This window comes from Eublepharis macularius, chromosome 4, assembly GCF_028583425.1.
Source record: "Eublepharis macularius isolate TG4126 chromosome 4, MPM_Emac_v1.0, whole genome shotgun sequence".
In the NCBI taxonomy this organism is placed as follows: domain Eukaryota; kingdom Metazoa; phylum Chordata; class Lepidosauria; order Squamata; family Eublepharidae; genus Eublepharis; species Eublepharis macularius.
In genome coordinates this window covers 84,880,536-84,905,065 of record NC_072793.1, presented here as the reverse complement: position 1 = coordinate 84,905,065, position 24,530 = coordinate 84,880,536, and positions in this window count along the sequence as shown.

Here is a 24,530-nt window from a genome sequence, read left to right as displayed (position 1 = left end):
GCTGTGGGAAGCTTGTTTGAGGCACTTGAGTTTGGGGTCAGACATCAGTTTGGTTCTGTTGGGCTTTCCCAGGGATGAGCTTGCATTTGGGAATGTACCTTGGCCATTGCAGCCTTGCACAGGTGTGTTTGTGCCTCAAGAACCAGCTTGGATACTTTCTTGTTGTAGGGAAGAATAGCTGTGGGCAGCTTGTTTAAGGGCACATGCAGTGGGGCTTCTGTTGGTTCTTTTGAGCATTCCATGTGGGGAGCTTGCATTTAGGAGTGTTCCTTGGCCATTGACAGCCTTGACTCAGTGGGAGTCAGGCTTGATGTTTTTCCCATAACATGAACAAATGAAGTGGTGGGGGAACCTTCTTTGGGGCCCAGAGAGTTGGATCCAGGTGTACAATATTCCTGAAACTTGGGGGGGGGGGGGGTCTTTAGAAGACAGTCAGGAGTAGGTTCCCTGAAAATTTGGTGGCATTTTCTTGAAAAATGCCACCCCCAGCCCCGTTGACAGTCCCCAGATAATTTTCCACATAGGGAATAATGGAGAGTGGCTGGGAGCACTTTCTTTGGGGGACAATAGAATTGCCTTCCCCCAGGGTTCAATCTTCATGAAACTTGGGGGTCTTTAGAAGACCATAAGGGGTGGATTTTCTGCAAATTTAGTGAACTTTGTTTAAAAAATGACCCCCCCATCCACTGGATGGCCCCCCAATTAATTTTCCTATGGAGAATAATGGCCAAATTTAACTGAATTTCTCTGATATTACCAAACCAAATTAGAGAATTGATTCAGGATCCCCTGAATTCCAAATTTTGGGGACCTCAGCATACTAAATCCAGATTCACTGAATTTGTTTTGGTGCATACCCCAAGTAGAAACCAAAATATATAAATAATCAAAAGTGAAGAAGGGAACCTGAACAACATTTCCAGTGCCTGGTATTCTTAGTCAGGAGAAGATGGTTCAGGAGAACAGATGAGTATAAACAGTAATCATGTAAAAGGGCATCTTCCCTTTTCCAATATAGCTTACAGGGAACTTCCTAATTCTTGGATTGAGTTTCTCCATCCACAGCTCCCTTTCTTATCCCCTGCAAGGGCAGGCAGGCAGCCTTCTTCTCTGGCCCCCAAATGTCCAGTAATTCAGTAAATATTTTGTCATTGCTACAGGCTCAGAACAAAAGAGAGCCAAGGGGCTCGAGGAAGTACACCAAAAAAGACACCAGCAATATGAACCGTGTGAATTATATTATCAGTAAATAGGCAAGTGCTGCATATATCATAACATGTGATTCCGAAAAGTTCGCACAAATAAGTTCAAAGACAGTTTCAACACAAGATTGTGCTGCCAAATAGTTGCAAAACACCAAGATGCTGGCGAATAGTAGTAGCAATGCTGTCGGCGGTTTCCAAAGTCAATAAATTAGGCAACGAGCCGTGCCTGCCTCCTTTCTTCACCCGTTTCAGAGAATTTCTCTTTCCTCAGGCCATTATGTCTACAAATAAACCGAGTACAGTGAGCTACAAAGCACCCCAGTTACAATAAATTATACAATAATTTATACATAGATATTTTTGCCCAAGACAACCTACTTACAGTTGCCGCCCATTAAATTCGAACGCCCAATCCAAGTCTGTAGGGAAACATCATCCAGTGCCTAGGAGGGGAGGAATACCTTCCCTTCCCCAATTATATATAATGACCAATAAAAAAACCATTGGTCAATTAAAGGCACCGCTAATTTTTAGAATGTAGCCCTTGGTGAAAGCATTGTTTAGGGACTATGTAAAACCATCAAAAGATGTTATATACAGTACATTAACAAATGCTTAGAGGGAAATAAATATATAAAAATAAGTGAATGAATACAATAGTAATAAATAACAGTGATATAAACAGCAGTAATAGATAATTACAAACTTTAATAAATAATTCATGCGATTTATAAAATTCATTCAACTTGATCTAATTTGGTTTAAAATCTATAAACAAATTCATTCTGTTTAAAAGCCTATGTCCCATAAAAGCATTGTCCTCCCTGATTCGTTTTCGTTTTCACGGCCATGTCGGATGCTCCTCTTGGCAGGTCCAAGAAGAAGCGGCCGAGCACCCTGACCGGGTGGCTGATCTGCAAAGGTTAGCCCCCAGGGCTCCCACGGAGGGAGTCTGGGTCCGGGACGTGACGTGAAGAGCCCCCTGGCAGATCGAGGCAGGGGGTAAATTGCCCGTTTGGAGGCCGGCAGACGTGCACGGCACCTTGTGTGCTGCCGGGCCATGGAAAACGGCAAAGAACAGGATTAGGCGGAAGCCTGTAAGTAAGCGAATCCCTTCTGTTACTACAAGCGCATGTGAAGGAGTGGTGGGATCTGAAGCTTAGAAGATTCGGATTTTTCCCCCCTCGCAGAGTCTTGGAAGATTGGCGGTCCCCCCCCCCCCTAAAATGGCAGCAAAAAAACAGAGTCCTGCTTTGGGCAAGTCAGTTTCGACTGCCCTGCAGGGAAGAGGCGAGTCGCTCGAGGAACTGGTAAAAAGATTGGTTACTGAGGCCATAAAACCCTTTGTTGACAAGCTGAATGAAACAGATCAAAGGGTGGGCTTAATTGAGAGCGATGTGAAAGCCATCAAGGAAGTAGTGGGGGGGGCAGAGAAGTCTGCTCAGGAAAATGCGTCACTTATGAGAGCAACGAACAAGGAGCTAAAGTTGGTGGAAAATCAGCTGATTGGGCTGCAAGCGGAACGAACACAGACTATTTTGCGTCTCCAGAATGTCAAAGAGGAGGAAAACGAGGATTTGTGGGATCTTGCCTCGGAACTTTTAGCGTCACCCGCGAGGGCAACTAAAGAAGAAGTAAAAAGCGCCATTTTGGGAGTCCGTCGGGCATCTTCAAAATATGCAATGAAGTGGCAGCTGCCTCGCAAGATCGTTATTGAGTTCTCATCCAGGAGGGTCCGGGACAATATCCTATATAACTCATATAATGCGGAGTTGGACTTTCTGGGAAATAAAGTCATGATACTGAAGGACGTTCCATTTTTAGTTCAGAAGAGAAGATTTAAGTATAAAAAGCTGGCTGCTCTTTTGAGGGAACGTGACATAAAGTACAAATGGCTATTTCCGGAAGGAATCGGGTTTAGTTATAAAGATCAAGCTTACAAGATTAATTCGGAAGATCAGCTAAGGGATTTTGTGGACAAAAATCCAGAATTTGGGCCAGACATCAAGCAAAAAGAAGAAGATTCGAAGCCTGAAGGGAGGGGGGAGGCAACGAGCGCTGCGGCTGTAGCTGCTCAGAGAGAACTGCGTCCGAGGCCCAGAGGGGGGAAAAAGATTTAATTTGAATTGTAATTTGTATTTTGTAAGATCAACCATTCCATCATTACTTTATTAAGCTATTTTTTTAATTATGGCAGTATGAAGGGAAAGCATTGAAGTGTAGTGTTTAGTGTTTGTAAGTTGCCTTCCCCTTTTTTCCACCCCCCTTCCCCCTCTTCTTATTCTCCCTTCTTTCCCTTCCCTTGTACTATTGTAGTTTTTTGTAGTTTATTGTTTTAGATGTTAAAAAGAATATATATATATATATATATATATATATATATATATATATATATATATATAAAAAGCATTGTCCTCCCTGTTAGGGGTGTTGTAAATGGCTCAAAGGGTACTTCGCCCAAAGGTGTAAAATGCTCACGTATATAAAAAATCTTATGGAGAGCTATACTAAAGTCTCATAAAAATGCAGAATATTCCAGTTCATTATTGAGACCGCGAGGACACATAGTCTGAAGGCAAAAAATCCATTGTGCCTCCACCTGTAATAAAAAATGATTTGCATAACCTGGCTTATCTATTATTTCCAAGACCGAAAAATTTAGTTCTTTTTCATTTTTATGGTAAACCCCAAAGTGCTGGGTGATTGCTACAGGCTCACCAATGGTTCTTCCCTGTGACCCAGTTACAAAGCACATAGACATTGTTTATTTTCCCTAATTACATCTGGCAAGGTACTGAGGGAGTTGTGGAGTACTCCAAGAGCAGAAGGCCCTCAGGCATACTTCTCCCATGCTGAATGCCCTCCTGGCATCCCATGCTCCTTGCAAAGATCCAGGCAAAAATCTTTCCCATCAGAGAAGTGAGGAAGGACAATTCTCATATAGTCCTGTAAGGAATTGGAATCTGAATGCCAAGGCCACCCTAAAGAAACCAGCGATTTGTCTGGAATGTAGAAACAGCTTAGCAGAGATGTTGTTATAAGCCACCTGCAAAGAAAACATGGCATATGAATAAAAGAATTTATCCATTTGAGTGAAAAGAACTGAGAAACTTCCATTACGAAGAGCTCTTCAACACATGTAAACATGAGAACTATCAAGAACCAGTGTGTATTTGAGCAATGCAACTTTATGGCATGCCCATGTGGGGAAACTGAATTTGCTAGTGGATGCAGTATAAATGCTGTTCTATACAGGAATGGGAAATTTCATTTCCAGGGTTCTCAGTCTGCAGCCTTTTCACTGCTATTGAATTACTATGGGGGCAGTAATATTGAAGTCTAGCCACTGTGGATTATCAGTGGTGAAAAAAAAAGAGTCTCTAGACAAATTTGTTCCCAGGCTTTGACTATTTATGTTAGACAGTGCACAATGCCAAACTCTCTATTGCACAATAAAGACCTGTGAAACATGGTGATTTTTTTTTTTTGCATGCAGATTTATTCCAATATGACAGATGCACAAAACAGAAAAGCTAGAATTTAAGGAAATAGATTATGGATTCTTGTGTATGTTCAGTATATAAATGGAACCTTTGCTTTTACAAGCCTCTCCTTTGTTGGGATTCATTTTCACAGCTCCCTTGCATATGCATTGGTTAAACTAAGTAGTTACTCTGACACATTGTTTCATTCGTGTTTTTTACAACCTTATTACCTGAGAAACACTGAGAGCTTTGCAATACACCAGCCTCTTTTGCTACTATGGAAATCCAACGAATAAGGAATCCAGATGGGACTAACTTTTATGTACCCTCTGTCAATTGCATCTGTGCCGAACTTCCATAGAAACCTTTTCCCATAAATCTCTATGGAAAGCCTTTTCCATAAAAAAAACACAGTACAATGGGATAGAGTTGCTCTAACCCTAACCTAGAGCTACGTGCTTTGAGTCTTTATTTTTATGTGCTCAAGATTCAGAAGCAGTAGTTACAGATTTTCAGCCTTACCAGTAGACACGGTCATTATCTTATCGTAAACACACAAATTAAAAACCTATAACAACAACCTCTAACTCCTTAGTGGATCAAAATCAAGCAACAGGGATGAGGAGGAAGAAGAGGAGGACAGTAACAGCACATGTCACACTTCCAATTGTTCGACGTACTCAATATCTCAGTAATGTTTACAGCTCTCTAAGGTAGGCTTGTATATTATTAATACAAGTTCCTAGTTTGAAGGAAGTGAGGAGCTGAAATAGAATGGTTAGCCTAAGGCTACCTCAGTTAGCTCATAACTCAACCAGGATTTGAACCAGAAGTTTCTCTGGGGACAGCTCAGTCAGATCAGACACCATATTACATGAGCTTTTAAGGATTAGGCATCAAAGCTACAATGGTTTATTTTTCCTTTTTGCATGTTGACTGAATGCTTGGATATGTTTCAGGTAATTGGCAATAGCATGGCTAAGAGTCAACCATTATTTTACTACAGTACCAATATCAGGTTCTTTAGATGCTGATTGACTGTGTATGTGTGTGTTTAATTTTGTTATGGGTTCTACTTTCAGTCCTGTCAGTTTCTATCAGTCTCTGCTACAAACCATTAAGATCTGCATTGGGCCACCCTAGCTTTGGATAAGGCAGTATTTTGAATTAATTCTCAGCATCTCCTATAATCCCTTTGAAAGGCAAAGTGGGCAGCTGTGAAATTTCAGAACATTCAGATAAATTATCACCCTCCTCCTCTGCATGCTGATTTAACCCCCACAAGTCTATCTAAACATATTATTCATATTAAAAACCCATTTTTAAAGGAAAGGAGTTTTGGAGGGGCTGATTGACAGCAAAAAAGCAGCAAGGAGGAAGATGTACTTTCAGAGCAAATTGGAGTGGGAAGAACTATGAGCAGGAAAAGAGTTATATATACCGTTCACTCATTTTACCCCTCTGATGCTGCTTTTCTGAAACATAAAAACAATGTCTGGGACTTTAACATGTACATTGGAGTGTTATATTCAGTAAGCCCCTCAGGTGCTTACCAAAATCCACAATGAGGACTTAATCCTTTTTTATGAGTGGGAGGAGAGAGAAGCTAATACTCCTCTAGTATCCAAGTAAGCTTTTCTGTGGAAATTCATCCCCCCCCCCCCCCACACACACACCTTGACAAACAATCAGTTTACTTGATATTCGGAGTTACTTTATGGAGCAATAACCAAGTAGATGGATCTAATAATCTATGACTATTTTTCTTGTTTAGGGTATGAATTTACGTTTAATTTTTACATTTTTTCCTGTAGCTGGATTGGAACATATGATGGTTTCTTGCCCAGCTATAAATTAACAGGTTGAGCTGGTACTTCAACGGTTCAGAAACACATGCAAGGCAGCAGCAGGTTCGATCCACACATCATTGGATTATGAGTCATTGTAATGATTCAGCTTCTGGATTTTCCTGTCTGGACAGAAAAAAATCAGGAGCTAAATCATTACAGTAGCACAATGTCCAATAATGTGTGGTGCCAATCTCAAATGCACAAAAAATAAAATCCCATTTTTCCAGAATTCTAAACCAGCAGCATCCAGTCAAATTCTCCAAATTGCTGCATTTCACCACATGAAATCTTCTGTAGATTCAGTCTGGACAAATCAGCTTCCAACACCCCCCAGGAAGTGAGTGACTTGCATTCAAGATGTTTGGCAAACCAGTTATCCCTCAATGCCTCTCACCACCTATTAATAAGCAGGTTATATACCTCAACTAAATGTGAAGCAATTTCTCCACTTCATATAATGCAACATCATGACTCACAGCCTATTAAGACCAAAATGAGATAGTTGCACTCATCACTGAAAAAGCAGCCATTTTGAGTCTTTGGAGGAAAACAGCTTAAGAGCACACTGTGACAACTTGTGAAAGTTCAGCACAGAAAGATGCTGCATTGTTTTATATTGTATTCCATAGAACGTTTTAGCCAGGCAGTGGGTCTTGGAGAAGACGAGTTTATGAAGGAGCTCTGTGATTCTGTTGTGTTCTCTTATATGCTGAATGGGAAGTACAAAAGGGAAGAATTAGAGGACTCATGAGAAAAAAAAGAGAAAGAATCAGGGGGAGGGGAAGAGAGGAAAGCAGGCAGAGAACTCCAAATTCCTACTGGGCAATTAGCTCTTGAGAAGCAGCTGCAGTTAGAAATTGACTAGGGAGTCATGGAAACCTGGCATACACTTAGGCCTGCTTTTGTATTTTTCTTAAGCACTGTGAACAGATTTGCCAGTAAGAGCCCTGTAAATTACACATGGGGGTGTTTTTGACCTTTGTATGATACCAGCAATTCAAGCACAGAGACCAAATCCAACCAAACCCTTCTTCATTTGCCCCCATGTTTCTAGCCTTGAAGGCCAATACATGGGACAAGTGCTTACTTGCTAGTGCCAAACCACACAAAAATGTTTTGTCAGTTCACATAAGGGAGAATTCCTTTCTTCTATTTTTTTTAAAAAAATTATGACAGTTCTGCAAACAATGCTGTCATTTGATACAAATGGCTTATTCTTCATCTTAAAATGTGGAACTGAGAACATGTGATAAGTGGACATATACCTGTCTAAGTCTGTGGAACTCAATGGGTCATAACTCAATTTAGGATCACACTGTCAGAGGTCAGTCTAATTTGTAATTGTTGAAACTAAAGGACTGTACAATGTCTGTTTGCACCAAGTACACCACCATTCCAGAGGGGACTGTAGAGCTAATAACAATTAAAACCAGAGCTAAAACAAAGGCATAAAAACAACAATGAAAATATTGGGCAACACCAAATGAAACAAAAAAAAAGTCTTTACCTGATGGTGAAAGATGGCAAAATAAGGAAATAGATGAAAATCCCTGGGGAAAACGTTCCAGAGCTTTGGTGCCACAACAACGAATGCCCTCTTCTGGGTTGCCACCCACATAATCTTAGAAGTTGGTAGCACCTGAGGAAAGATTTCGGAAGATGACCATAGTGGTCAGGAAGGTTCATAAGGGAATAGGTGGTCCTTCAGGTATGCTGGTCCCAAACCATACAGGGCTTTAAAGGTTAACACCAGCACTTTGAATTGTGCCCAGAAACAGATTGGAAGTCAGTGGAGACATGCCAAGAATGGAGTGATATAGTCCCTAAGACCCACTCCAATCATCATCCTGGCTGTAATATTCTGCCCCAACTGAAGAGTCTGAATGCTTTTTCAATGACAGCTCCACACAGAGCACATTGCAGTAATTTAATACAGATGTACCCATGGCATCCACCACAGTGACCATACGTTTTCTGCCCAAGAAAGGCCACAGCTGATAAAAGATACTCCTGGCCACAGCTGCCACATGCTTATCTGGCAGTACATCTGGGTCCAAGAGCACCTCCAGACTACAGATCTGTTTTTTCCAAAGGCATCCAACTCCATCTAAAACAGGTGATGCATTAAATCCCAGTCTTGTTGGGATTAAGCTTCAATTTAGTAGTCTGCATCCACTCCAAACATTCCTAGAGTCAGCAGTTCAGGGTTTCTGCAACCTCCCTGGGCCAGCAGAAAGCACAAGATAGAGCTGTCATCTTAATATTGGTGACAACCTCGCCCAGGTCTCTAGATGACCTCACCTAGCAGTTTCATACAGATGTTAAAGATCACAGGGGACAAGAAGGAGCCTTGGAGACCCCATGGGCCAAAGGACAAATAGCTGAGTAGTCCCTTAGCACCACCCAACAAAAACTACCTACTAGGACCACAACCACTGCAAAATGGTACATCCCAGTCCCAGCCAAAAAAAGTGGTCCATAAGGATACAAAACACTGCAGCTCAGCTATTATTGGGCACTAGGTAAAACGTGTATTACTGCCATTATGCAATTAGTCTACTGGCTGCTCATCAGTTACCAGGCTCAATTCAAGATATTGTCTATCGCATATAAAGACTTTCACGGCCTTTGTCCATTGTATTTGCAGAACTGCCTTTCTCCCTATGCTCCATTATGACAGGTTTGTGTATCTGAGCAGGTCCTTCTGCAAGTGCCATCCTACAGATGGGCAGAATCAACAATTGTCACTATATATGCTATTAATCCTTCATGGCCCACACACTCTCTTAGTTTTTCACAAACTATGCAAAACTGAATTATTCAAGAGGGCTTTTTTTTACCCAGGAAATAAGGCCATACATAAATGGCATGGTTCTGAAAGATACTTTGGCAAAGGAAGAGGGACTGTGGACTGCACTACTGTTCTCTGCCTGTTGTTGCATTTATGCTCCAACTATGTAATTTTTGTGTCATTTAATGTGTCGAGCTTAAATTGTTTATGCTTCGTTTCAAGTTGTTTGAACTCTGTTTCAGACCTTTTCTTGTTTTCAGATTTCTGCAGACTAAGCTGTACTACATTTTATTGGATATCCCATGGTGTTGATTGTATTTAACCTACACTATCAGTGCAATCCTGAAAAGAGTATGTAATCTGCAATGAGTGTCAGAAAGAAAGAAAGACTATAAACAAACATTTTAAAAAGTAAATAAAAGCCACTGAAAGATCCAGGAGAATCAAGAGTCAAACTCCCCCTGTCCATCTCTGGTGACTAGCACAAAATATGGAGCAACACGGTAAGTATGGCAGCAACAAAACACAATTTCCCGTGCAATAACAATGTCTCCCTATTTTATTTACAGTAATTGCATAATTTAACAGAACTATACCACATGTAACCAGTTCTAGGAAAAATTATTTTGCAGGCGTCATATATGCTCCAAAGTCCATACATAAAGTGTCCAGTGCTTCAAGTGCTCTATTAATATTGCAACAGGTATTAAAGTGCAAATGCTTCCTAGCACCATGTACACATTAATTATTTCATACAAGCTCGCCTTATATTCCAACTGGAATTGGGTATAGTCCAAAATTTGGTTCCAATAAATTGTGTAGTTCACAGATCACAAGTAGACCTTTGCGTGTATTCTTTAGGTGTACATTGATAATTCTGTGACATCATTATTCTAACGGAAGGTCCAGATCACCATTGTATCCGTTTCCAAACTCTTTCTCAAAGAACACAGTTGTCAAAGTTTCATGCAGCTACCACTCCATATTAGTCATCAGTTTTCCAATTTCCAATTTTCACCATTTTACTTTGGAGCATATATGACGCCTGCAAAATAATTTTTCCTAGAACTGGTTACATGTGGTATAGTTCTGTTAAATTATGCAATTACTGTAAATAAAATAGGGAGACATTGTTATTGCATCTCTGGTGACTGTCATCCACCATGGAGAGCAAGGTGTTAAAGAGATACAATAGAATGCTTACCTGAAATTAGGCAGAATCCTGCATCAAAAGGGATAAGATGTAATACACTGACTTCTTATCTTGACATAGTACTCAAACAGGGGTTTTACCTATATGTCTTTCTTTAGATAAGTCATATCATTGTGGATCTCTCTTGCACTCCCTCAAGCTCCCATGCCAAGATATTATGGTCTTTGTGTAATTCAGGTATTAGATATTACTTCTGGTGCAACCTGAAGTGACATCATATCATGCATTTTAAAATATTGGTCTTAAAAACAGAAAAAATGGAAGTGATGTCATCAGTGGGGAATCCCCAGGAATCCCCAGGAGATTGCTTGCAACTATTAGGCACTTGAAGAAGCCTATTCACAGCTGGTCCATCTTTTGCACTACAGAGTCTCACCAGAACTGGCCTGGACTTCCTATTCCCACTGAGGATTTCATATTGCCTTGTTCCTCTGCAATCTGAAACTTGGGAAGACTTCCAAAGAAAAAACAGAAGTGACATTGAACTTCTCTAGGAATTGTCAAAAACTCTGTCTTTACCATAAAATTTCAGTCAATTCCTAGAGAGGTATGATGTCATTTCTGGTTTTTTCTAGAACAGATGTCACACTACTGGCCATTTTTAATTTTATTTTTCTCCTACCACCACTGCTCACTTCTCAGTGAGTCACTGCTCACTTCTTCAGATGTGGAAATCAAGTTTAGAATCCTTCTCACGGGCAGGTTGGGAGGGGCGGGGATTAAGAGCAAGGATAAATTCTATCATGAGTCTTTCAAGTGCAGATTCATTATGTGGAAAAAGAAAATGTGAGAATGATTCTCAGGCTGATTTCCATACATATCTGAAGAAGTTAGCACTGACTCACAAAAACTCATCTTGAAAAATATGTGCTAGTCTTTAAGGTGCCACTGGGTGTCTGCTTTATTTTGCAGCAATGGACTAACACAGCTACCCTTTCGCAATCAGGATAAACATACCCATTTTTATACAGAAGTATACTCTGATTTTTGTGGCCTTTTCACCTAATGGGACTAGATGGTCTTGGACAACTGGTTTTTATTGTTAATTTGTTTTGATTGTAATCAAAATGTATTACATGGTTTTTGTTTTTGGATTATACAGAGGCTAGAAATCAATGGGTTTTAGACTGGAGTAACTTTGTACAGGATTATACTGTAAATCTCTCCACCTACCTGCTGCAATCTTGTTGGAATAGAGAAGGCTAACATGTACCCAGGATGGGATGCAGACCTTAGCACATGTTCTCAGATATATTTATATTTATATATCAAATAGTTGGGAAGGAGAAGTATTAATAACTTTACCTGCAGAGTAATTAATTTGATATTTAGAATCCATGTTTAAATGACTGCATGAATTGTTGCTTCTCAGCGAGAAACAATACAAATTAAAGTAGTTTGTAGTTTATGTTCATATATTTTGTGTGTTTGTAGACCAAAATATTTTTTTTATAAAAAGGAGGCATGCTCAAAACTTTAATGAGAGTTGTTGTTTCAGCTCATAAAGTAGATTTTTAGCTCACAACACTGCACATCTTAGAGGGAACATTGCTTCTGCACTTCTATTGAAATTGTGTAGTGGTTAGCATGCCTTACTGCTCTTCGGTAACCATCTATTTCATGCCCCATATCAACATGTTTCTAGAAGTATAGGGAGGCAAGCAACAAAGAACCTAAGCACTACTAGATCACACCAATGGTCTATCTAAGACAGTATCCTGTCCCTCACAGTGGCTGACCAGTTAATCTAGAGGGCCAACAACAAAACATACATGCCAAGACCTTCCCCTAATGTTGCCTCCTTGCACTGATAAACCAGTCAAGTAGAAATCCCACCATAATTTACTAATGAAGATACAGATTACAAACACTATATATGTAATCTGTATCTTCGTTAGTAAATTATGGTGGGATTTCTACTTGTCTGGTTGGCTTGGTACCGTAATTCTCTTTTATTTTTGTCCTTGCACTGGTCTTCAGAGGTTTACTGCCTCTAAATGTGGTGATTCCCTTTAGTCACCATGTAGCTGCCAATAGTCAGGCCAGTAGCTGCCAATAGTATGAATATGACTAATCCAATTTTAATGCTGTTGTCACAAACCCACAGCCAAATCAGGCTTAGGCTGACCTTCCCCTACCCTGAGGTAAAACTTCTCCTCTTTAAGCCTATGAAGCTGTATACTGGGCTGGGAAGCCTCTGGTAGCATAGTTGATGTTAAACTTCAACTTTCCTTCTTGTCCCATCCTTAGGAAATATTAAAAATGGTTAAGCAGCCAAGTCTTAGTAGGGGACAGATCAGGGATTTGTGCTTCCCTTTAGAAGAAACTGGCACACAAGGCTTGGGGAGGTTCAAAATGTAACAGAAGGTTTATTTACAGACAGTTAAAATCAAAAGGCAGGTAGGCAGATGTTTGAACTGACATAACAGAAAGGGTTTTGTACAGAAACGTCACTGTTTTTTTTTTTTTGAAAAATTTTTATTGGGTTAGAATCCATTATTTCCACATTTACATTCAATTTTCCCCAATTTTTTCATCTCTAACCCCCTCCCTTTCCCCCCCCCCTTTTTGTTGACTTCCAACAGCTTTCCAACCCTTTGTCCCCTTTCCCTTACTTTTATTAGCTTCCTCTATCTAAAACAAATATATATTCTCCATTATTCTAAGCAGTACATCCTTAACTATTTTTAACATTATATGCCCAAACTGTAAGCCTTTGTTTCCATCTTAGATAAACAATTTATCCCAATTTTTCAATTTCAGGTATTTCTATATATCATAAACCATATAGATCATACATTCGTTTATATCAAACAATTTGACTTATTCTCTATATATATTACTCATTCTATCTTTTTATAATAGTTCTATATATCTCTCCTCACGTAGTCAATCAATTTGACCCATCTATATCTTCAGACATTCAGTTTGGTACAAAACTTGTCAGAAAAAAAAAGAAAATATTGTTAGTTAATCGCTCCTTATATTTAGTCCTTATAATTAATTATTTTCTCTATGTTCTGTTTGTTAACCTATATATATCTATATATATGTCAATCTATTAATCTGACTGCTTATTAATTCACATTTATCTCTTCTCCCCCCGGTAAAGTCTCCCCCCTCTACTTCAATACTTCAGTAGTTCTCAAACTGCCACAGTTTTCCTCCCACCTCCCATTTCTTCTCCAGGTATTGTTTCAGCTTCTCCCAGTCTGTGTTGAACTGCCCTGAGTCCAGATCTCTCAATTTTCTTGTCATCTTGTCCATTTCAGCCATATACAGCAATTTGTAAGTCCAATCTTCAATAGTTGGCACTTCTTGTACTTTCCATTTTTGCGCATACAAAAGTCTAGCTGCTGCTGTCATATAAAATATCAACGTCCTGTGTTGGGCTGGAATTCCCTCCATTCCCAAGTTCAGTAGCAGGAGTTCTGGGTTCTTATTAATTTGAAATTGTAAAATTTCACTCATTTCTCTTATTATTTCCCCCCAGTACTGCCTGGCTACCTCACACGACCACCACATATGATAGAGGGAGCCCTCATGCTTCTTACATTTCCAGCATTTATTAGAAGTATTCGAATTCCCTAGCGCAATCTTCTTTGGTGTCATGTACCAACGATAGATCATTTTATAAATGTTCTCTTTGATATTAATACATGTCGTTGTCTTCATTGTAGTTTTCCACAAGTATTCCCATGCCTCCATTGTTATTTCTTTATTAAAGTTTATAGCCCATTTCACCATTTGTGTTTTAACTATCTCATCCTCGGTATACCACTTCAACAGTACTTGGTATACCTTGGATATTCTTTTCTTATCTTCTTTAAGAAGGGTCTGCTCTAGTTCCGAATTCTCTATTCGTATACCTCCCTTTACAGAGTCCGAATTATATAAGTCTCTGATCTGTCTATACTGGAACCAATCGTAGTTAGGTGATAGTTCCTCTTGTGTCTTTATTCTAAGTTTGGATGCTTCAGTTTTAGTTATTTCTTTATACGTTAAACATTGTTGTTCATTATCAACAGCTCTCGGGTCTATCACCTCATATGGAACCACCCACAAAGGGGTTCCTTCTTGTAGATAAATTCTGTACTTCTTCCAGATTATGTATAGACTTCTCCGAACAAAGTGATGCAGGAACATCGAGTTGACCTTTACTTTGTCATGCCATAAATATGCGTGCCATCCAAATATTTTTTTATATCCCTCTAGGGCTAATAGTTTCTTGTTCTTTAATGTCATCCATTCTTTCAACCAAACTAGGCAGATTGCATCATAATAAAGTCTCAGATTGGGCAGTTGCATTCCGCCTCTTTCCTTTGCATCTTGTAAAACTTTCACTTTCACTCGAGGCTTCTTGCCTGCCCAAACAAAATCTGATATTTTCCTCTGCCATTTTTCAAATTGTTTAGAGTCTCTGATGATTGGTATTGTCTGTAGCAAAAACATTACTCTTGGTAACACATTCATCTTAACTGCTGCAATCCTGCCCAACCATGACAAATTCAATCTATTCCATTTAATCAAGTCTCTCTCTATCTGAGTCCATAGTTTTTCATAATTGTTTTTGAATAGATCTATGTTCTTTGCAGTTAATTCGACTCCCAAATATTTCACTTTACTTGTTACTTCACAATCCGTTGTTTCCATTAACAATTGTTGTTTCTGCTTAGTCATATTTTTGCATAATATCTTTGACTTCTTTTTGTTAATGAAGAAACCTGCCAAGTCTCCAAACTCCTTGATCTTATCTATCACTCTTGGCATGTTCTCCAATGGGTCCTCTACAATTAACATTATGTCATCCGCAAATGCTCTGACCTTGTATGAATAGTCCTTTATTTTTATTCCACGAATTTCATCATCTTGACGTATTTGTATCATCAGAATCTCCAATACTAAAATGAACAACAATGGAGATAACGGGCAACCTTGTCTTGTTCCTTTACTTATCGTCAATTTCTTGGTCAATTCATCATTCACCACAATTGCTGCAGTCTGGTCTCTATAAATTTCCTTAATTGCTCTGATGAATCTTTCTCCCAATTGTAGCTTTTCCATAGTGGCAAACATAAAGTCCCAGTTTAAATTGTCAAACGCTTTTTCAGCGTCAACAAAGAAGAAACCAACCTCTTTGTCACAACGCTTGTCATAATATTCAATAGCATTGATCACTGTCCTTAAGTTGTCTCTTATTTGTCTGTCTGGCAAAAAGCCTGCTTGTTCCTCCTCTATGACTTCCGAGAACCACCCCTTCAATCTCTCCGCCAATATCTTCGCAAAAATTTTGTAGTCATTGTTGAGTAGCGATATAGGTCTATAATTTTTCACATTAGTCAGGTCTTGGCCCTCTTTTGGGATCAATGATATATTCGCTTCACTCCAAGTTTCTGGAATCCTTTGATCCCTTAAAACCCCATTCATCACCTCTTTTAGGAATGGTGCCAGTTCATTAGCCATTGTCTTATAGAATTTAGCCGTAAGTCCATCTGGCCCTGGCGCCTTTCCTAGATTTGCAGATTGTATTGCCTTACTTATTTCCTCGTCAGTTACTTCACTATTCAACTTATTTCTCCAAGCTTCCGAGATTTCTGGAAGTTTGGTTTTCTCCAAATATGACGCTATTGATTCTTTGTTTACTTCTTTTTTATTATACAGCTTAGCGTAAAATTTATAAAAGGCTCTACTAATGGTAGCCTGCTCCAAATACGTTTTGTTATCTTCGCAAATTTTATTTATTATCTTCTTTTCCCTTTTCTTCTTCAATTGCCATGCCAGGTACTTCCCAGGTTTATTAGCACCCTCAAACGCTTTTTGATTCAGTCTTTTGAGATTCCACTCCAATTCTTTATTGCTCATTGCTGTTAGCTGTTCTTGAAGTATTTTAATTTCCTGGTATACCTTCTTTTTCCCTGGTCTCTTTTTTAGCTGTATTTCTTTGGCTTTTATTTTCTCCTCAATCTCTTGTCTTTTCTCCTCTTTCTTCTTTCTTGCTCTACCATTTAAGTCCATTAGTATGCCCCTTACAACCGCCTTGTAAGCATCCCAAACTTTATTGGTTGGTACTTCTTTATTCACGTTGTATTGTAAAAAAAACTTTGTCTCTCTTCTCAGTATTTCCATATTCTCTCTTTCCTGTAACAAGTCCTCATTTATTCTCCATGCTTTCCTTTTTCTCTTTTTTCCAAATTTCCACATAATTGGGTTGTGATCTGAGCCTACCATAGGCATTATTTCTACCTCCTTAGTCCATAATGCTAAGTCTTTTGAGGCCCAGATCATATCAATTCTTGATAATGTAGAATGCCTTGCAGAATAAAAAGTAAACTGTCTGCTTTTAGGATATTCTCTCCTCCATACATCTTCAAGAGTCTCTTGTTGAATCAACTCAAAAAAAAGCTTTGGTAATAGTCCTCTTTTCTTTTGTGCCGTTGTAGTCTTTTTGTCTAGTTCCAAGTCTGTCACTCCATTGAAGTCTCCAGCAAGAATTATCTGGTCGTATGCAAGATCGTCTAAATGCTTCCTTAAATCCTCAAAGAAGCTTTCTTTTGCACCGTTAGGTGCATAAAGTCCGACTACCAACACTCTCTTTAAATTCCAAATACATTCCACTGCTACAAATCTAGCTTCCACATCTCTCATAACAAATTTTGGCTGTAGCTCCTCTTTTATGTACAACACCACTCCTCTTTTTTTCTTGTTGGAGGCCGCTACATATTCTTTGCCCAATTTTCCAGATTTTAAATATTTTACATCCTGCTTTCTGATATGGGTCTCTTGCAAACAAACAATGTCACATTTTTGTTTTAGTAGCCAGTGAAAAGTATTTTTCCTCTTATTCGGTGAGTTTAGTCCATTTACATTCCAAGATAATACTTTACACTCCATACTCATGATCTTGTTGGTAAGTCTTTTTCATTGTCCTTAATAAATCGCTCCATCTCTCGCTCAGATCTGATGCGTTTTTTGGCCCCTCCAAACTCAAAGGACACTCCTTCCGGTAACTCCCATCTGTACCTGATTTTCATGTCCTTCAAAATCTGAATTAGCACTTTATATTTTTTCCGGTCCAGTAACACTGATCTGGGCAGTTCCTTCATTATAATAATCGTCTTGCCATCAATCTCCAATGGATCTTGAAACTGTTTTGTCACAATCCTCTCTTTCATATTTCGTGTTGTAAACTGCACAATCACATCTCTTGGTAGTTTCCTCTGGGTTGCTATTCTCGAATTCACACGGTATGCCACATCTAGGATAGCCACAACTTCCTCCTCCTCCTTCCCCAGGTACTCAGCCAACACCTCAGTCATCTGTTCTTGCGCTGACTTTCCTTCCACTTCTGGCAAGCCACGAAAACGTAGCTGCTTCTCCATATGTTTAGTTTCTGCAACTGACATTCTCCCCTTCACCAATCTCATCTCTGTTTGTTGCGTGTCTGCTAAATTCTCCATCGCGTCTTCTACTGTTTTAACTCTCTGCTGCGTTCCTTGTAATTCATTTTGTATTGTTTCCATACCTTTTTTCACTTCTGACAGCTCCGATTTTACTGTCTGTGTAACCTCTTTAACCTCTTTTATCAGCTCCAATTTCGTGTCCTTAAGTTCTTTAATCATATCTAAAAGTTTTTTGTCCAGGTTTTTATCCAGGTTTTCTATTGCCGATTGCCACTCTTTTTTTGACATCGTGGGGCTTGCTTTAGCTTGCTCCCACGAATCCGCTCTCTTCCTTAACTCCGTGGCGTAAAATTTAACGTTTTTCTATTTTAAATGTCCCGGTCTTCTTATAGAAATTAAGTTTTAAAGAGTCCAAAATGTCGGGCGTCTTTTCTCTATGGTTTCTCTATGATTTTGTAATCCAAGATGGCCTACTTCCTCTTCCGCTGAAGCCGCGACCCTTCCCCTTTCAAAAATGGCGATTCCCTACTTCCTGCCCTCCAGCAAGGGCCGCTTCTCTCCAGCCACTCTATTGTTATTACGCACTTCCTGTCTCCCGTCTTCCCACAGCAGATCTCGCGATGGTGTCTTTTTCTCACAGCTCCAAAGCCACAGGTATTCAAAACAATAGTCCCATTTCTTTAATAACTTCTTTAAACTTAGTCTCTTTTTAAATTCGATTCCTGCCGAGTCTTCCCCTCCTTTTCACTAGTCTGTTGCAGTTTAAAAATCTACTTTTTTTCCTCTCTGTTTTTATCAATCTGTCCCGTCTCAGAAGATAATGATCTTTACCTTCTCTTCACTTTTCTCGGGTTGTAATCGCTGTTTCGATTTTAAGTTCTCCTCTCAGCTTCTTCCCCCAATCGATGCTTGGGTATGTAGGTCTTATGCCAGCCGAATTGGCCCCAAAACTGCCGCAGAGATTATAGCCAACCCGTCGCAAGGTGGGACCTCAAGGATCGGGGGGAGACTCGTTGTGTAAAGCCCCCCCTCGTCCGAGATCTAGCTCACCCTAGGGTCTTGAGCGTTCTTTGCCTGCTCCCCGCCTGAGAGCAGTCGGCTGCGGGCTATTTTCACCCCGCCGGCCGGTTAAAACGGCAGTCCGGTCAGCTCCGCAAGTGGAGCTGCGTTAGACCTCCATGGATCCCAAACAGGAAGTCCAGAAACTTCACTGTTGTGAGGCACTAAACACTTGGTATAACTCTAAGTTGCTAGCTTATTTCAGAGGTTGACATTGCTTAACAAATTCTCTACTTTCAAAGCACAGATACAACACGACTTCCTCTCCTCTCCAGACTTAAGGGTGCTCCACTGAGACAAATCCTTACTAGATACTGGGCAGGTGTTATAGTTATGAGCTATAACCCTGTTCCTGGCACTGAAGGGGAGACTCCTTTCGACCCACTTCCTTGGCCCACTATAATTCCCAGATCTCACAAGTCTAAGCTGGAGTTAGTGCTGGTTTTCCCCACTTTAGTCTGAGGACTAACAGTGCTTCACAAACATTTCTTCCTCACACAGAGGATTCCCTGGCTGACCCTCTCTGGTCAAAAACCAGGCTCCAACTCTCTTTCACTCTCTTGTTTACCGTCCAACTCCAACTGACAGTTTCCCCAACATTCCATCCCCAACTGCCGTTTCAGCCTAGCCCCATGGGGGTGTGGGGGAGGAAATATGTCAATCATACTTTTACTTCTGGAAAACTCAGCATCTGAAGCTGAGTCCATCACAGCTGTCTATGCCTGTAGCCACCATTTCATCCTGTGGTAGTAAATTCCACATTCTAGTTACTCACATTTTTCTTTTATCTCTCCTGAATCTACTGGCCATCATTGGATCCTTTCATGTTCTAATACTTTGGGAGAGAGAGAAAAAGCTCTCTCTGTTCACTTTTTCTACCTCATGCATAATTTAATAAACTTCTACCATGCCCCCCACCCCCAGTAATCTCTTCTCAATTGAGAAGTCCCAGGCTCTTCAGTTTTTCCTTATAGGAAATGTGCTCCAATCTCTTAAATATCTTGGTCGCCCTCTTCTATACTTTTCCCAGTTCTCCTGTTTCAGTTTTGCATCTCCATTGTGCAGTGTGGTGCAGGAGCCAATGTTGTGTAGTGGTTACAGTGTCAGATTAGGGGAGACCCAATTTGGAATATCCGCTCTGCTGTGGAAGCTTCCTGGATGACCTTGGGCCAGTCACAGATGCTTAACCTAACCACCCAGGGTTGTTTTAAAGAAAAAGAGAGGATAACAAATAATCTGCTTTGGGTCCTCATTGGTGAAGAGGTAGAGTATAAACGAAGTAAATAAATAAACCCTCTGAGACTTTATTCTTATGCCATTTTCTGTGTTCTTGCATTCACTTTCCCCCATTAAAATTAAATTTCCCCCCCAATGTTATTTGTGCATCAATTATGTATAAATAGTGTATAATATATAAATATCATGTAAACTGCAAAAAAGGAGAGAAATAAACTGGAGCCCCAATAACAAAAATGAGCCAAAGGAAGAGGCTTGCATTGTCAATTTATGAAAACAAAAAAAGACATTTTCCTCCATCCCTGATTTTTAGGCTATTTGCTGAGTCCTTTTTCCCCCTTTTAAGATGTACAAAATGAAAGAAAATAGAGTGAAGAGCATACTCATCGAATAGTGTATCATTGTAAATTAAAATAAGCAGGGCTTTTTTCCTGGGGAAAGAGGTGGGGGAACTCTCACCCAGGGCAACTCCTGGGAGGAGGTGGCGCACCTCTTACTAAATGCACATGTGTGCAGTGCGCATGCACTCCCAGGACTGTGCAATGATGTCACTGCTGGGAAGTGATGTCATTATGCAGGCCGTGGCCACCCCGGGAGTGCTCCTGTGCTCCATTGGGGGCCCAATTCGGTCCAGATAAGGCTAAATTCCAGCTAAAAAAACTCTGAAAATAAGTATGGTGAAAGTAAGAGAACTTGAGGTAAAATAGGCATTATTGTATTTTTGCAACATGTACATTAATAGGGATAAAAAGTGTGTGATCTCACTTTCATCAGTTCAATAAAGAATCATTTCCATCCAGCTTGAGGGAAAAAACTTTTACCACCCATTCAAACTGCCTACGTAAGTATAGCTGGCTTCTCCAGGCTTCTTGTTGACATCTGGTTTTCATCCATGTGTCTTTCAGTGACAACATCGTAGCAATAGTTTGCATATTTCCAGGAAAAATACTAGCATCCAGTACTGTTGTCCTCTGGGGAAGTAAATTGCAAACAAAGTTTGCTAGCCCAAGAAATACCCACTATAACTTCAAAAATGACTATGTTGGTTTCTCATGTTCACACACACCACTAGCAATCTTTTTGTAAAATATATATTTCATAAAACGTATCTCAAATATTGCATAAGATACAACACCTATGCATAAATAAAGTATAGGGTACATAAATTATATAATGACCAATGACATTAAGGAAACACTGGAAACAAATTAAAGGACAGAGAAGAAAGAACTAGGTTACAGGAAATCATGCAGTGCTATTCTAAGGATGTTTATCCAGAAGTAAACCCCACTGAGGTTTAGCAGGGAAGAAGAAAGTTGTAGAAGAAGCTAAGTGAAAAGGTAGGTTGAGGGAAAAGGAAGGTTCCACATGTACACACCATATTAATTGCTTGTATTTTTGGATCCTGGGGCACTGCACATCATTGTTCTACCATATGCTTGTAGCCCAATGCTAGACATTACACAAACCAAAAGCTGCAAATCTATCTTCACAACACAGTTCCCTATATTATACAGAATGAAGTACAGATTACCCTTTACAAAATGTACTCCAGATCAGGTCTCTGGAAAGTCAGAATAAAAATTTTCTAAATGCTAATATATTAAACACTAATATAATTAAATACTTCTGTAACATATTTAATATCCTGAGTCAACTGAAAATGGCACTCCCGGTGCATGCGTAGCGCGCTTGCCCGGGTGCAGCCATTTGCCCTCCTGCACAGAGGGAAGATGGGCTCCGCTACCTGGGCATCCGGGTATTCTTGGGGGCGGGACCTGGGCCTATATAGGCCAGCTCCGCCTCCCTCCGTCCAGCAGTTGCGCTGAAAGCTCGAGGTGAGAGGGTTGTTTCTCTCCGACCTCGGCTTTCAGGGTGAAGCAACGAGCAGCGGAGGCGCAGTGTTAGTGCGCGGCTTTCTCCCCCTCTCCTCTCCTTCAGCGGTGGGGCTTTCTGCCGCGGTGGCAAGCAGCAAGCAGTGATTGAGCAGTTGCTTGGCCCGCTGTGGCCCCGTGGCTACTTGGGCCTCGGCCCTCCGGCTATATCGGGGTTTTCCTGATGGCGCTGGCTATCAGTGACAGTTCAGCAGCGAGGCAGCGAGGGATGATCCTGGCATGGCGTGGCCGTGTGTGAAGGGCGGCGTAGTGTCTGCGTGATTCCTAAGGCTCCCATTTTGGCTGATTGGGGGCTGGGGGGAGCGGGCTTTGGCAACGTAGCTTGGCCAACGGGCGGGAGTCGGCACATTTTTGTTGGCAGGGGCAGTTAGCCCCCGTACCCCCCTTCCCTCCCCTTATCACCGCTCCCTGGCCTGTGGCCCATTTGGGGATGGAGGCTTGGGTGCGCAGCGGCCTGCTTGAGGGGTTGGGTGGCCATTTTGGGTGCAAATCTCAGGTGGCCATTTTTGAATAGGGAAGTGGCAGTGCTCATAGTCACTTTCGTCAGTGAGTTTGTGCCAGGCCGGGAGTCCTGTCGAGTAATGGGCTGCCTGTTGTGCAGGCCTTGTTCTTCCAACACCCCCCCCCCCCCCGCTTACAGCTTGTGGGTGGAGGCATTACTAATTTTAGCCTATTCATTGATTCTTTGTTTTTCAGGCTGAGGTGCCTTGGAGTTAGTTTGGTTTGCCAACTGACTCCACTATGCCTCCAAAGAAGGGAAGGGGCCTAGCAAGGGCAAGCAGCCTGTTAAGTGGCAGCATTTAAAAAGGGTGCTTCTGTCTGATTCCTCATCTGAGGATGAGAGTTTAGCTAAGGGGAGGCAAGAGATCCTTGACAAGCTGGTGGCTCTTCAACGGGCAAGGGGTGTTGGGCCAACCCCTGCTGCAGCGAGCAGGAGTAAAAGGGCTAAGAAGGTTTCAGATGCAACCTTTCAACGAGATGTTATGTCTCGCTTGTCTGCTCTTTCAGGTTCTGTGGCGGTGGCGAGTGAAGAACCAAGTGGTCACCCGGATGGTGAGATGGCTGGGACCAGTAGCAGCGTGGGACAGGAGGCAGGCTGGGTGGACAACATGCTGCCTGTAGCGGTAGTGTTTGATCCGCAGGAGCCTGCTGGTAAGTCCTCTGTGTTTGAGGACTGGCACACTTGGCCATGGGGGCCTATGACTTGCACTACTGCTCCTGTTGTTAGCACTTCACCGCAACAACATCACAGTGCTTCTCAGTCAGCTTCCCAGCCGGGCTGTTTGTTCTGGCCAGGTCACCCCTATTATTCTGCTCCAGCGGGGGCTGCCCCTTGGCTGCTTTGGGGCCCGCAGGCTTTGCCTTGGCAGCCGGGGGTGGGTGGTTCTCCTGCTGCTACGGTGCTGGCTGTTGATTCTCCTGCAGTTGGCATCTCGGGTCAGACCTTGAGCCCTATGCAGGTTTGGCCCACTTTCCCCCTTAGGCCTTATTACCAAGTGCCCCCATTGGGGGTTGTGCCCTATAGGGCCATGCCTTTTGGGGACACAGCCTTGCCCCTGGGGGATCATTTGACACCTGCTACTAGGAACAAGATACTCCAGGGTGAGTTTGTGGATGTCTTTACCCTTCTTTTCCGTGAATTGGAAAAGAAGGACAAAGAGGAACTGGACAACAGGGACAAAGAGAGGCTTAAGTGTAGGAAGGTGGACCAGACCTCGGCAAATTGGTTTCCAGGCATGTTAATCTACACGGGGGTTATTGCACATGCTCAACCCCTTAGGGCAGCCCCCATGTTTCAATACATTGATATCATTTACAGGGGGCACATGGACTTTGTTGGTGCTGCATGGCTGCAGTATGATGAAGAATTCCGTATGCGTGCAGCTGTCAATCCAACCTTGCCGTGGGACCAAATACACCAGCAGCTTTGGCTGCAGCTTATGGCCCCGGCTAAGCCCAACCTATGGGATAGGTCCAAGAGTGGGCATATGGTGCTACACCTTTCCACCCCTCCTGGTCCCTGTGCCTCCGCGTGGCAGTTGGTTCAGCCCTGGCTGCTTTGCTGAGAGTTTGTGTACCAGGGCGTGTGCTCACGGAAAGGGTGTGGATTCAAACATGAGTGCCCCCGTTGCAAGGGCGCTCACACTTTCTCAGCGTGCCCCAAGCCTAGACAGCGGGGGGGGGGTGGCAGGAGGCCAGGCGGGGGGCCCGGCCATCCTTCCTCTGACCAGGGGCCCCACGCTCATAAAACTGAAGGTCCTTAAATGCTTGTTGCAGGGTTATCCTAACAGGGCGGACACCCAATATTTGTTAGAGGGGTTTACTGTTGGGTTTAGGATTCCTTTTCAGGGGCCAAGGGCCCTTTTCATGTCGGACAACCTACGTTCTGTTTTCGG